General features: G+C 46.1%; 1 protein-coding gene and 1 long non-coding RNA gene across 3 annotated transcripts in view; one reads left to right on the top strand and one right to left on the bottom strand.

Annotated features, from left to right (window-relative positions):
- Positions 1–10280, bottom strand: part of magi2a (membrane associated guanylate kinase, WW and PDZ domain containing 2a) — a 156796-nt gene extending 146516 nt beyond the window's left edge. Inside the window, exon 1 of the mRNA XM_064319159.1 lies at positions 9951–10280. The gene's annotated coding sequence lies outside the window, so the exon portion shown is untranslated. The remainder of the gene's footprint in view (positions 1–9950) is intronic.
- The window catches only part of LOC135245461 (uncharacterized), a 277471-nt gene that overhangs the window by 230408 nt on the left and 32575 nt on the right, over positions 1–14488 (top strand). The window lies entirely within an intron of this gene.

The following is a 14488-nucleotide window of genomic DNA, read 5'->3' as shown; positions in this document are numbered from 1 at the left end:
TTGAACCGGCAACCCTCCGACTGCCAGACAATCGGTCTTACCTCCTGAGCTATGTCGCCCCGCACGGAAGCCCAGGCTGCCCCTGCTCGCAGTGTCCATTTGCTCACACCGCGGACAGTGCTCTTCCTGGCAACAAAAAAAGTTTGAGCGAGATCCCATTTTTCATTTTAACAACGCGACTGAAGCCCCCGGGCGCGTGGATATTAATTTTCATTAAGGCGAGGCGATTATGTTCATATTTCATCGCCCCCTCGCGTCCCCCTTAACGCGCTCGGGACGTCCATCACATCACACCGCGATTCCTGTCCGCGTTACGATGATGGACGAGGAAGAGCTTCCCTCACCGCCAGGACTTCTTCCCCCCCCCCCCGCGTGCCGAAAAAAGTAGATTAAGGGCTCCAGTTTCATCACGCAGGAGCGACGTTGAGTAAACAGCGAAGACATCCGAAATGAGTTTGAACAAACACCATCTATAATCGATTTCTCGCGCAGCCAGGCAATATCGAGAGTAGGGCGAATGATACGTTACATTTCGATCCGGCGCAATGCTTTCTAGTGACAGTAGAGACATAACCCCTTCATAAACCTTAATAGGCACCCTAATAAGCTCTGCATTGACATTCATAAATGGCCTGTGTGTCGGTAATGGCAAACGGGCATATGGTGTGTTCTGTCACCAGTGGTGTAGGAAGTGGCATTAACTTGATATCCAAAGCAACAAGTTAGCCTACTAACTGGCAGTTATTGACATAAGCGTTTATGAATGTCTATGCAGGGCTTATGAAGGAGCTATAGGTCTTGCTTAAGAGAGAGTTATAGTGCTCTCATGGAGGACCGTTCTTAGAAAGCGTTTCTAAATTCAGAGACAGGAGCAAACTGGCGGTTGAGGGGAGGCCTTGCAGCTGTACGTGCAACTAGTGCAACATAAAAACCCTCTCAGCACACCCTTAGCATAAAATAAACACAGTAATATCAAAGGAAATGTTTCCAATAAGGAGAGACAAGGTGTGAGTTCGAGAACGCCCACAGGCAGAAAGACTACTGACCAGACTGAGGCAGACTAACAACCAGCAGGCCCATTCACTGACCCCGATAACCTGGGCTTAATGCAGCTAGGGGCGTAAATGGAGAACGGAGACAGTAACACGCTCACAGAAGAAAGGGTAGCAAAAGACTCCTCTCCAATACTGACTCCATAGAGGAACCCTGTCTAGTTCTGCCTCTTCGTCAGGCAGAATGGTTCAAATCCGGGTGATTACATTACGTTGCGATTTCTTTGCACGTGCGTTTTTGCCAGCGCCGCGCGCGGGAAGCGCGTCCTCCGGGCTCAGAACGCGCGTGAACGGCTTAGCGGCTTAGTGTAACGTCGCTCGCCAGGTAACTATGATACCAGACAAAAGCAATGATAATAAATGCCTACGTGGAATTCGAGAAATCGCGTTTGTCTGTATATTAGGGCGGTCCCGCGGCTCTCTCTGTCCACACAATCCTGCTGCCCCCTAAATTTCATTTCTGCAGCTTCAACAGAAAGAGACAGTGATGGAGAGAGAGGGAATGTAGAAAAGACAAGTGGGATAAACAAGTGTGTGTGTGTGTGTGTGAGCGAGAGAGGGAGGAAGAGATTCATATATTTCCGCATGAATGTGTACAAAGTAATTTAGTGCCCCTGCAGTGTGAATTTATTTGTATTGCTTTTAACTTGCATGTAGATTTTTTGAATGTGTGATCAATCAATTCTGTCAGTACATTCAAGTAAATCACAACAATAATAAAACTGGATTGAATCAGAGGGAGAGGGTGAGAGAGGGAGGGGGGGGGAGAGAGAGAGAGAAGAGAGAGAGAGAGAGAGAGAGCGAGATCCCTGGGAGGGAAGTCTGGAGCAGATGGAATTTGTGAAGCTGTATAAATCTAAAATAGCACACAAGAAAACGCCTCGCATCACACGGACACCTTTGCAATTGTGCGCCAGCAAAACAAAGAAAATTGAAACGGTGACCATTGCGCCCTTTTCATATGATAACGCTGGCATTCACGCGTGTTTGCGCTCCCGGTCGCCTGCGCGCGACGCCCGCTCCGATAGCAATGCATTTCAATGCGGGCGCGAGGGGGGACGGACGCTACGCAAGATAACTATCAGTTTTGAATTCGGGGAAGATTATTTCTTCACGGGTCTTACGACGAGAGCGGCTCCAGTCTCCAGACGCGGAGGGTCAGAGAAACAATTTCGGCACAACAGCGGGAAATGCCATGAAATGCTCCCCGACTGCAAAAGGTCAAAAACGTGACTGAAAAAAATGAAAGACGACAGCCTGCCAACGTCCGAGATGATACTCGCGCTCTGTTTGGTTTGAAAAAGCGCAGTCTAGTTAAGTTACTGCCCACTGAAGCTCCTCTGTGTTTTGCCTCAACAAAAACACGTTTGGGGTAAAAACAAATAATAATCTTTAAAAAACGACAAAAGTATTGCATTTATAAAGCATACTCCCTGGATGTATCTGTAAATATCTCCTTGCTAAAAATCTGTGCGCCAGCCAACTTACTGATATTTACATGTTTCACAGAAACGAGATGAGTCGGCGGCTGTCCCAAAAACGCAGCCCCATGTTTCTTAACACCTGTTCAAATAACTTGGAAGTGAACTTAAAAACACGTTCAGTGTTAAATCAACTCTTACAGAGTACATATGGTCTTTCCTGGACTCATATGTGTTCTGTTAGAGGCTAGTCAAGCAAGCAGGATTGGCAAAACATTGAGGCTGTGTTGAAACACACACACACACACACACACACCTTTTGTCACCCAATTGGCAGCACTGATTATTTGTTGGATAATTGGAAGCAAGATCCAAAACAGTAGGTCTGACCTGTGCATCCTGCAATTGGCGACAACGAACAGATGCTGTTATTGACTGAAATAGGAGAACTCAGGCAATCGAGCCAAGAAAGACCACCAGGGAGAATTGCTAATTGGGGGACTGGTGGTTCTGTGAGAATGTAATCAGCGGGAAAATTAAGAAGGACGAGAAGAAGAATTAATGGAAGATCACAAGATAATGAACCGGAAAGCAGTCTGGGGTTTTACTGTGTGGCCATGTTAAATTATACACTGTAAAAAAAAGCTATATTTTTACAGTGAAATGTTTGCAAAAAAATTACAGAATTTCATTACCGAAGATAAGTTGAACTCTAAAGTTCCAGTTGTGATATAATTTATGCAATTAAATGGCTTACAGTGGCTTGCAGCCTCAGTGTAGTAATAATGGGAGTGAGAAAGGAAACTGGTAACTGGAGAAGGAGAGTGGGTTTGTTTTGCTTCTATTTTTCTCCTTTTTTTCTCTTCTCATTTTGCAATTGTTGTTGTTATTATTATTAATTACCGCTGCTAACATTGTTATTCTCATAGTTATTATTATTATTGTTGTTATTATTATTACCTTCCTCTTCCTATGTATCTCTCTCTCTTTTTTGTTATTGTCACTAGTATGCTTGCTGTGTCACTTTTGGGGTGGGGGGGTTCGAGGGGTGGGCTTGGTTGGGAGGGGGGGGGCTTCGTAGTGTGAGGTGGGGAGGGGAAGGCTGCAACTTGCAACCTGGTGCAAGAGGGGTTCACATGGAAATTCAAGGGCTCAAGGATTATATCAAAATAAAGTTGACCTCCTACGTGGGGGGCGGGGGGTGGAGGGTGTGGGGTCAGGGTGGTGGTGTGCAAAAATTATGGCAACCCTCTTTGTTTGCACAGCCTTTTCTTTACACCAGGACTCGGGGTGCGAGGGCTATTTTCAACAACATGTATATTGAACGGGGACTAGCTCGTGTTAATAATAACTATGACAGAGGCCAATTTCAGCGAAGAAGGACTTTAGCAAAAACTAAACTGTATTGCGTCGATGAAAAGGTGGGGAAGCGTACTTTTTCTGAACAGTGACTCCAGCAGATCGCCAAAGGCAGAGAAAAAATATAGCACACCGTTCACTGGAACTGAAGCGCCTGAATTCAGAGCAAGCTTAGTTGACAGTATGGAGTCATTCTAGTGGACAGAAACTGAAATTCAGAGTAACTGCAATTCTCTGAAACTTAAACACGAAATAATACCGGAATGGACCGAAATAACATCAGGGCAGCGGACAGTAACATCAGGGCCGAGAAAATTTTAGTTGGCAGCTCCATAAATGTAGTGAATGTCCAACAGACTGTGAACTCTGCGTACCGCAGGGGGTGCACAAAGCCGGTCCCGGAGAGCCGGTGCCGGTTTTTTGTTCCAACCGATTACCCCCGTTTTATTTTTCTGACAGCCCTATAAACCACACTGGTTCGCTCGGGCGCTGTAAAATCTCTGGGATACAGCTTCAGTCTGCAGCTGTGGCGGGTGCTTACACAAAATGTCAGGTCGAGATCACGATTGAGCTAATTAAATAATCAAAAGCAGAAGCTGGAACAAAATCCTGAAATGGATCAGCTCTTTTTTTTTTAGTGCACCTCCAGCATAGGCTGATGGTCAAAAGGTCGCACGGCCTCATTTCCGATGCACTTTTTAAGCTCACTCCCACAGTTAATACAATCAGAATGCAATCGGATGTACTGAGGAGAACAACAATAATGTCTTCTATCCCCAAGGCAATTTTATCCCAGAAAATAAAAAATGCCATTCTTGAGCGTGACATCATATTAAAAACAAAAGACTGAAATAATGGTTTGAGTACTGTCACGCGATTTACTTAAATTGCACGAAAAAAAAAACGTCAATCTGCAGGGGAAAAACTCGTTGCGTGGAAGACTCGTCCCTGCTGGTTTTTTCTGAAGGTCAAGAGCACTGTTTTATAATTGACAATGCCTGCCAGCTTTCCGGGGTGCAGGAGAGAACGTGCATCGATAATAAAGTCCGATAGTTGTCATGGCAGCGCAACAAAATGTTTTACGCTAAGTTCTGTTATTGGCAAGCGTGCATTTGTTAGCATGTCTTCTTTTTTAGCATGCCCGAATCGACAGCGACAGTCTCTTGTGAATTAAGCACTTTCTCGTTGCAGCTCGACCTGAAGCTATCCAAAGGTCTTTTTTTTTTTGTTTGTTTGTTGGCAGGCAAAAAAAACACTATACGCACACCAAAAACGCTCAGTACTAAACAAACGGTATATGGTAGAGTATATTTTTAATCTGTTAAAACACTATTTACCTACAGAGTATATTAAAGCTTGTGGAATATCCGCTCTCAGTTGTGACAGCAACTCTATTTTCTTTGCCCGAACGAGGTAATTAAATTGGATTAAGACGCACGGTGACAAATTAAACGGAAGGAGCTTCTCGGGTTCCTGGCTTGGCAGAAATGTGTCGGAGTGTCACAGCCCTAACAGTCTCAGTCCCGACTTAATCACCCTGCCGCCGTCCAGTTAAATCCCAGCGTTCGGTTGCCACGGGAGACTCGAGCGAAGTCTGACGCCCCGTTCCTCGGGGGTAATGAATCGCACCGGAGGTCAGCAGTGGACCGCACGACCAGGGGTCACAGAAAAAGTACTAAAAATATCTCCCAAATACACATATCTATTAACTGCAATAAAAAAATCTGCAAAAGGTGTGGATTTCTTTGTGGTTGGAGATGAAGGTTTACAAAAGTGATAAACCGCGTATATGCCGTATTTCAAATGCAAAAACCTACATGAGAAATACCGGAAGAAACGAAAACGGAGAGAAGGGGGAAAAATCCTGACGGAGCGCCTCATTAGCAGAGAGAGAACGTGCTAAAAGGCTAGCGCGCCACTGGCCGCCGTGGCACAGGAAGGGGAAATGAGACGGGCCCCGCCAGACTCCTGCCGACACCTCGCCCGTCGCGCCAGACAAAATGGCCGACCGTGCCTCCGCGCGGCCCGAACCGCGAGCCGGACTCCGCTCGACGGCACGCCACGGAGAGACGTCTCTATTCCAGACTCACAAAGCCGGCTCTCCCGTATACCTTACTGACTATCAGCAGCCTTAGCATAGCATAGCATGCTGTAGCATAGCATAACATAAGCACAGCATAGCATACTGTAGCATAGCATAACATAACATCACATAAGCATAGCATAGCATAGCATACTGTAGCATAGCATACTGTAACATAGCATAACATAAGCATAGCATACTGTAACATAGCATAACATAAGCATAGCATACTGTAGCATAGCATAACATAAGCATAGCATAGCACTCTGTAGCATAGCATAACATAACATAAGCATAGCGTAGCATACTGTAGCATAGCATAGCAAAACACCAAGACGAGAACAGGCCATTGCGCCCAACAACGCTCGCCATTTTCCAGACTAAACAGTACCTAGTGCCCAGATCACAGACTAGATGGTATCCTACGGACTAGATGGTATCTGACACCGCATCAAGCCTGGTCTTGAAAACCCCCAGAGTTTCTGCCTCTACTGCGTGACCTGGCAGGCTATTCCGCACATTATTTGAACTGCACACTTCCACAGCCTACATAACGCCGAAAATCCTCCAGAAAATGCCGGGAGCCTCCCGGATTTCACCCTCGGCACCCATTTGTCACGCGAAACGTCCCATAAACGGTTTCCCATCGCGGAACCTACAGAAGCCAAATAGCAATAAAAGGACAAACTCAGTTTTTATTGAAATCTCCTGAAAGATTCCGTGCAGAACTTCCAAACTCCCCCACTCCCCCACCTCCAAAACACCCCACTTCAATGATACTTCACCCCCCACGCACCCCTAAGTGTCGGAGAAATCAATTTTGTCAAGTTTGGCTGCCTGCCACTTTAAATTTGTGAGAAACTCTGGAGAACACCACCTGCCAAGAAAACGAAGGGGGGGGGGGAATAAATAAACGCTATAAAAAACAACAAAAAAAAACAAATAGCCTGTTCGAAATACAAACCCGCCCCAAAGAAACCAGGCTGGGCTTGCTTCTTATTTTCATATGAACAAGGACACAAACAAGGACGCAGTGTCATCGATGCGAAGCACCATTCAGCTACTTGAGTGCTGATAGCGCCCCCTTGTGGACAATCTTAAGCCTGCTAAACGTGAGGGAGCGAGCTACAAGCCAGGTCGCATCAGGTGCTTCGCGTGTAGAGAGCGCGGAAACCGGCGGTATTGCCGAGGGCCGCTGCCGGAGGGAGGCCACGCCCGCGGTCGAAAAGGGTTACCGGGGCGACGCCGGCAGCTGAGCTTTCGCCGCCAAGCCCAATTCCGCGCTACTACCGCATCGGGTATGTTCAAAGAGAAAAAGAGGAGAAGAAAGGCAGTGCACCATATGGTGGCGGCGACCAATATTGAATTTGACAATTATCATCCTGAGACCATCACACCTAGGGCTGGATATATCGCGATGGTCTCAAAATTTAATCCCTCCTCAGGCTCGGAGACCCGGAACAGTCTGACCTCTTGACCCACTCTGACTGGACGCCGACTCATGGCGAACCCCAGAATGGGCGGAGCCATCACCAACCAACTACCAATCACTGACTGGGCCGAACCAGTCACAGGGTTCATAACTCCTCCCTCTGACTGGTTAATATGAGACAGCGACTGAAATCACAACGGTCCAGTTGCCATACCCACGAAGCGTTGTTCGTTCAAAGCACAAGAATTAAGGAACAATGGAAGTGGCCCAAATTCGGACGTTCGAACCGGCAACGTTCGAGCTCCGCTCCTTTATGGACGCAGAACAGCGCGCGTGTCTGGCGCATCCACGGGGAAGTACTCAGACCGACCTTTAAGAAGTTATTGAGCACTCAGAACACACCTCCTGCAGTTTGGTTTTCACAGCAAAATCCCGGACTGTTTTTCCACTGGATGTGGCGGCCATCTTGAAAGCCCCGTTGCTTTGATAAGCTGTGTGCTGTGTGTGTGTGTGTGTGTGTGTGTGTGCGTGTGTGTGTGTGTGTGCGTGTGCGCGGGCCTCCAATCGGCCTGCCCCCGCGGCGATTCTTTCTTTCATAACTATTGACCGTTTCCCAAAAAAACATCAAACTCATTTCAAGCTCAAATTATGTCTGATAATTGTGTGGTAAACTTTGGAATTCTTTTGATCAGTACGCTGTGGTGTGTGTGTGTGTGTGTGTGTGTGTGTGTGTGAGAGAGAGAGAGAGAGAGAGAAGGAAGGAAAGAGAATGTCTGAATGTGTGTGAACGAGAGAGAGAGGGAGGGAGAGGGGGAGAGAGAAAGAGAGAGGGAGAGAAAGGGAATGTCTCTAAATGTGTGTGAGAGTGGGAGAGAGATGAGGGAGAGGGAGAGAGAGCACGAGAAAGACAGAGATAGACAAAAGAAGGAGAGTGAGAGAGAGGGGGAGGGATAAAGACAGAAAGAGGGAAAGAGAGAGAGAAAAGGGAGGGCGATAAGGACAGAAAGGGGGAGAGGGAGAGGGATGAAGACAGAAAGACGGGGGGGGGGAGACACAGACGCAGTGCCTGGAGAACACCGCGACTCGGCTCCCCTCCACTCCCCCGGCCTCTGAAACAGACACGAGCCGAGCCTGCGGATGATTGGTTAAAGGCCCACCGAGGCCTTCTACGATACGCCAGCGGTCCCAGTTCTGATCTGCCCCCGAGCACATCCTTTGAATAGCAGTTTTTTTTTTTTCGGAATGTTTCTTTCAACATTCTAAGTCGGCGTTCTAGAACTTTCAGTCGCCGCCAGCGATTGTGACATCAGCATCAGAATGATCGGTTAAGAACATTGCAATCACGTATGTGACCTCGCACCCCATAAGATTACAGGGTTAAAGGTACAGCACTGACTCCTTCGGCCAAAACTCTGCATCATGTACTGAGCGACTGAACACCGTACATTACTGTACACACTGGCAACAGGGTGTTAATGAAAACCAAATGCGAACAATATATTGTCTTCAGTGCTAATAGGCAATGATGGGATAGATACGATGAACGCAGCGTTTTTGCTGAGCACCGAAGGGTCAGCAACAGCATGGCCCCCGTCAGCCACAGCATGTTGGTATATCTGGGTGGGATCGATACATCGACAACAGTGCGTTCGTGAAAACTAGTGGGACTGACTCGTGGATCGTTGTTCGTTCAAGAAAACCAGAGCGATACTTGGATCGTCATTCCTTCACTTAAACCAGTGGGATTGACAAAGGGACCATAGTTTGTTCACAAAACTCAGTGGGATTGATACATGGACCGTAGTACTGCTCAAGAAAACCACGCAGTTGAATTAATGCATTGACTGCAAATTGGACTGGTGTAACGTAGTGGCAAGGGGATTCATATTTCAGTCCCAGGAAATTCCAGGTTTGGCAAAAATCCAGAAATGGTATTTAAAAGTATTTTATTTATGAAATGTGCCCAAAAATGCATAATGCTTGAACTTTATTATTTTGTTAAAAAATAAACAGTAAAAATTTAAATAAGAATAAAAGCCTTCTGATTTTGTCAAAAACATACCTAATTTATTAATTACTGTGTACTTCATAATTTAACATTTATTTAGAACCATTTGAAAATAATTCTGAGCAGAGGGAGAGAGCCTGTTTATTTTCTGCGACTTCAATCATGCATCATGGTAAATGTATTGTTCACAATATAGACTACAGCATGCTGTTGAATTAGGCTACGGTAGCCTTGGTCAGTCGCTTTGTTTTTCCTCAGCTCATTAAATAAGGGCAGGAATCTGCAGCCTCAGTTCTAAATCAGTTCCTTAACTGCGCGCGGGCTGTGATAAACGTAACAATAAAAAACGTTTTTGATGATCTTAAAGTCTCTGTGTTCTTCTGAGCCTATTGCAACCGTGACTTTTATCGGATTAACAGTTTTAACCGGCTTGTGTGTAGCTACGTTCAATTTATAAAACATCAAGTTTGATCTTTAGCTTTATTTAAATGCAAATTCCAGAACCTGGATTTCTCGGAACAGAAAATATGAAATCCTTGTACCTGCGACATTTTTGTTTAAAGCGCGATTTTGGACGTAGGCAGGGGTGACTCACTGTTGCGGGTTTCCCCATCTCGTCTTCGATTGGAGATGTGCGCGTTCCAGTGCACGCCCACAGCTTGCCGGGCCCCGATTGCCTGGGACGCCCCGATTAGAAAGATACAGGAACACTGAGCCAGTGGCGTTCGGCACCCACACGTGCAGTGAGGCGTGGAGACGCTATTCTATTAACGGCTCATTAAGAGTCTAAAAATAGTAAGGAAAACAACTCTCCCGATAATAATTCTCTATAATAGAGATGGTGCTGAGCTGCGGCCAGAAGCATTCTCTTCATAAGGGTATGCTTGTAAAGTGAACTGACCTGATCTGACCCAGCCCAGCCAAATTAAAACATCTTCCTTTCTCCTAAAATCCTCCCACCTTTCAGTTCTAAACACCTCCCACCTTTTCCTTCTCCTAAAATCCTCCCACCTTTCTGTTCTAATCACCTCCCACATGTTCCTTCTCCTAAACTCCTCCCACATTTCCCTTTTCTGAGACTCTGGAAACTTCACGCTTTCTCATTGGTCAGCGTTAAGGTTCGATTCAGTCCACCTGAGGCTGCAAAGAGATCAATGGGTACTTAGTCTGAAGTCTGACCTTCACGTCTTCATCTGACAGAGTGAGCGAGACAGAGAGAGAGAGAAAGAGAGATATGTCTGCCAGCCAGCCGCAGCCCAAGAGTGAGGTTCAAAACAACAAACCATTCTTTGGTTTATTATTCACATTTTACTTGTCAAGTATAATTTATATGAACGCTATTAACTGTAATGGTCCAAGTGGCTCTAGTTTATTATGGCACCTGAACTTAACGTAACAGCAACAATATATAATATGCATAAAGTCATAATAACCCAGAGCGTGTATTTGTGGTGGGCTTATATTCTGTTGAATAAATAAAATGACAAAGTAAAATTTATGCGAGTCCCACGAGGTTAGATGTGGCCACTGTTCGGACTTTATGAGGGTTAGGCAATTGTTAATTACGTCCTGATATGTAAAAGCACGGAACTGATAGAGGGTGCGCTCTCCATTTCAAATCACTGTATGCAACCAAACGATAGAAATACGCCCATAAAGCATGTGAATTGAAAATGACTGGAAGACTGAATGGGCTGCATTCTAACCTGTCAACTGGGACGACAAACATGATAAAGCACGTGGAGCTCAGCTGCCAGGGGCCGTCTGATTGGACGGGGTGGGGGGGCCCGCGCAGTGAAACACACACACCTGCACGACACACACCACAACACAGCTCACAGCACACGACGCACATCGCCACGACGGCGCTAGCGAGCTACACTTAACTTGCACACACACACACACACACATAACACACACACACACACACACACCACACACACAACAGCACACATACACACACACACACACACAACTACACACATACACACACACACACACACTACAGACACACACACACACACACACACACACACACACACACACACACACACACACACACACACACACACACACCACACACACACACATGCACCACACACACAGCAACCACCACACAACACAACCACACATACACACACACAACACCACACACACAGCACACACACACACACACCACACACACACACAACCACACACACGCACACACACACACACACACACACCACAACACACATACACGCACACACACACACACACCACACACACACACACACACACGCACACACACCACACCACAACCACACCACACACACACACGCACGCACGCACACACACACACTTGAATGACCCAACACACAAACAGTTACTCAGTCCCTCTGGCACATGAATGGTTTCCCTTTGGTAATGGAAGTCGAGCAGCCAGTTTTTTTCTTTGTGTGATTAAAGACCTTCCCTCCCCCTCCTCTCTCGCTCCTGCTCTCTTCTGTTTTACCTTATCTGCCCTTCTCTCCCACCCTCTCCATCTCTCCCTCTCTCTCTCTCTCTCTCTCACACACACACCTGTACTGCCAACTGTGCTTGAATAATCAAACCACAAACAGACGCACACACACACACCCACACACTGCACACCTACAGTAGCTTGGCTCTCGTTAACTCTAATTAGCCTCTGGTTTGATACCGTTGCATCGGTGACGTGTTTACAAGTTTGTCTTTCTTTCGACCAATCAGAGCACTCAACGGTGTGAGGCAGAGGCACTGTCAGGGCACCTAAGTCTCCGCTTTTCCTCTGATGTGATTGACACGAGCATCGGCCATTGCCGCTCAGCGCGTGTACCTACCCCCTAAACAATCCATAAAAGCTTTCAGGTCATTAAGGCAACTTGGAACCATTCCTGAATTAATGCCCCACGTTAGCCAAAAAAGAGAAGCTTAGCATCTGCAGGGTGGCCAAGGGAGCAACACAGCCATCTAGTGGCCACAAAGGAACGAGCGCTTGGAACGGTAAACCTCCTTCGCCGTTTGTTTCTTAAGGAGATGAACTTAAAAAGAAGCTTGCGGCGATACTTCTTTTTTTTTTTTTTCTCCCCTAACTCTTCAAATGCCACATTGATCCCGGCGAGGATCGGCTGCAGCTATCTAATCTCACAATTTAATGTCCGCCATTGATTTTCTTCCCCTCTTAAAATTATTCTCCTCAATCTAAGGGTTGCCACGCAGTAGACTTGTATCAAATCACATCGTCGTATTAATATGGAAGGGTCGGCCGTATTAAAAATCACTTTTCTGGCAATTACCGCGCTGTAATAGGAATGATTTAGAAATACGATTTATTTCTGAACGTGTCCTGCATTGCTAAGTTGTACTAATCTCACTGGGATAGCTGCGTCTATAATCAGCCGGCATAATTAAAACAATAAATTAAAATTACGGATGGCATTATTTATTGATAAATACTACATTTATTAAGTTGCCTGTTTATGAACTTGGCAGAATTTATCAAGCGTTCGTACTGAGGAAAAACTGACAGATGCAATGCACTGCAAATGCCAGGTTGCTGGGAGGCTAGTGATTAGATCAATGTGGCTTTGTGTAAAATAAATACGAAATGAATCAATGGTTCGCTCTCCCCGAAAAAGAGCTTTGGCGTTGCCGAAGTGATAACGCGGCTCTTCTGTCTATCGATCGGCAATATCCAGCTCCGTACCGCGGTTAAAAAGCCGAAAGATGATATCAATTAAATTATTTTTCCAAAGTCAAGCTGTTATTTCAGGTGAACTTTGAATGTTTTGCTACACTGTAAAATGAATACTTTCTATCCTTTCTCTTCTTTTTCAAATATTCGGCACCTGACATGGCGTGTCTGCAGGTTTAACTCCAGTCCGGGAGGGCCACAGTGTCTGCTGGTTTAACTCCAGTCCTGGAGGGCAGCAGTGTCTGCAGGTTTAACTCCAGTCCTGGATGGCTGCAGTGTCTGCAGGTTTAACTCCAGTCCTGGAGGGCCGCAGTGTCTGCAGGTTTAACTCCAGTCCCGGAGGTTCGCAGTGTCTGCAGGTTTAACTCCAGTCCTGGAGGGCCGCAGTGTCTGCAGGTTTAACTCCAGTTCTGGAGGGCCACAGTGTCTGCAGGATGAACTCCAGTCCCGGAGGGCCGCAGTGTCTGCAGGTTTAACTCCAGTCCTGGAGGGCCGCAGTGTCTGCAGGTTTAACTCCAGTCCTGGAGGGCCGCAGTGTCTGCAGGTTTAACTCCAGTCCTGAAGTGCCGCAGCATTTGCAGGTTTAACTCCAGTCCTGGAGGGCCGCAGTGTCTGCAGGTTTAACTCCAGTCCTGGAGGGCCGCAGTGTCTGCAGGTTTAACTCCAGTCCTGCAGGGCCGCAGTGTCTGCAGGTTTAACTCCAGTCCTGGAGGGCCGCAGTGTCTGCAGGTTTAACTCCAGTCCTGAAGTGCCGCAGCGTTTGCAGGTTTAACTCCAGTCCTGGAGGGCTGCAGTCTCAGATGGCTTTTGCGATTTCCTTTTCGATCAGCAGCTAATGTCGAAAAACAAGGTGTGCGGACTGTTTAGCCAATCAGTGACTCAAATGTGACTCATTTAAGTACAGACACACATCAAGAATCCTAAGACACTGCAGACCTCCAGGTATTGAGTTTGACATGCCTGAATTACAGAGCATCACACCACAGCTGTATCTATACAATTGTCCTGATTGTGAGTGAAATTAGAGACTGCTGGAGTAAACAGGCTTCTTTGTAAAGTCTACACTTAGGAACAGTCGATGTGGACGGCAGCGTAGAATAACGATACCAAACAGATACATTTCAGTCAACACATTACAAGACAAGGATATCCCAGGATGTTGTTTTATATATGCTTACCAGTGTAAGCTTCTGTGCAAATTATCTGGCCTCCCCCCACAATGACACATTTACACACAGTTAATAAACACTTTAATAACACTTTGTTAACATTTATACAGGGTTATTAAAGTCAACTTACCATTAACCATGTATTTGAATATTTACATTTATTTTTTTTTAGTGAATGGAATTTTTCAGAACGAGAGAATACTGTGTAAAGGCAATGCATCTATTGTTTTTTAAAAAATATTTCTGAAATGACTTGAATACTATTAA

The sequence above is a fragment of the Anguilla rostrata genome, chromosome 19 (assembly GCF_018555375.3).
Source record: "Anguilla rostrata isolate EN2019 chromosome 19, ASM1855537v3, whole genome shotgun sequence".
In the NCBI taxonomy this organism is placed as follows: domain Eukaryota; kingdom Metazoa; phylum Chordata; class Actinopteri; order Anguilliformes; family Anguillidae; genus Anguilla; species Anguilla rostrata.
This window is presented reverse-complemented; position numbering and strand designations above follow the sequence as displayed.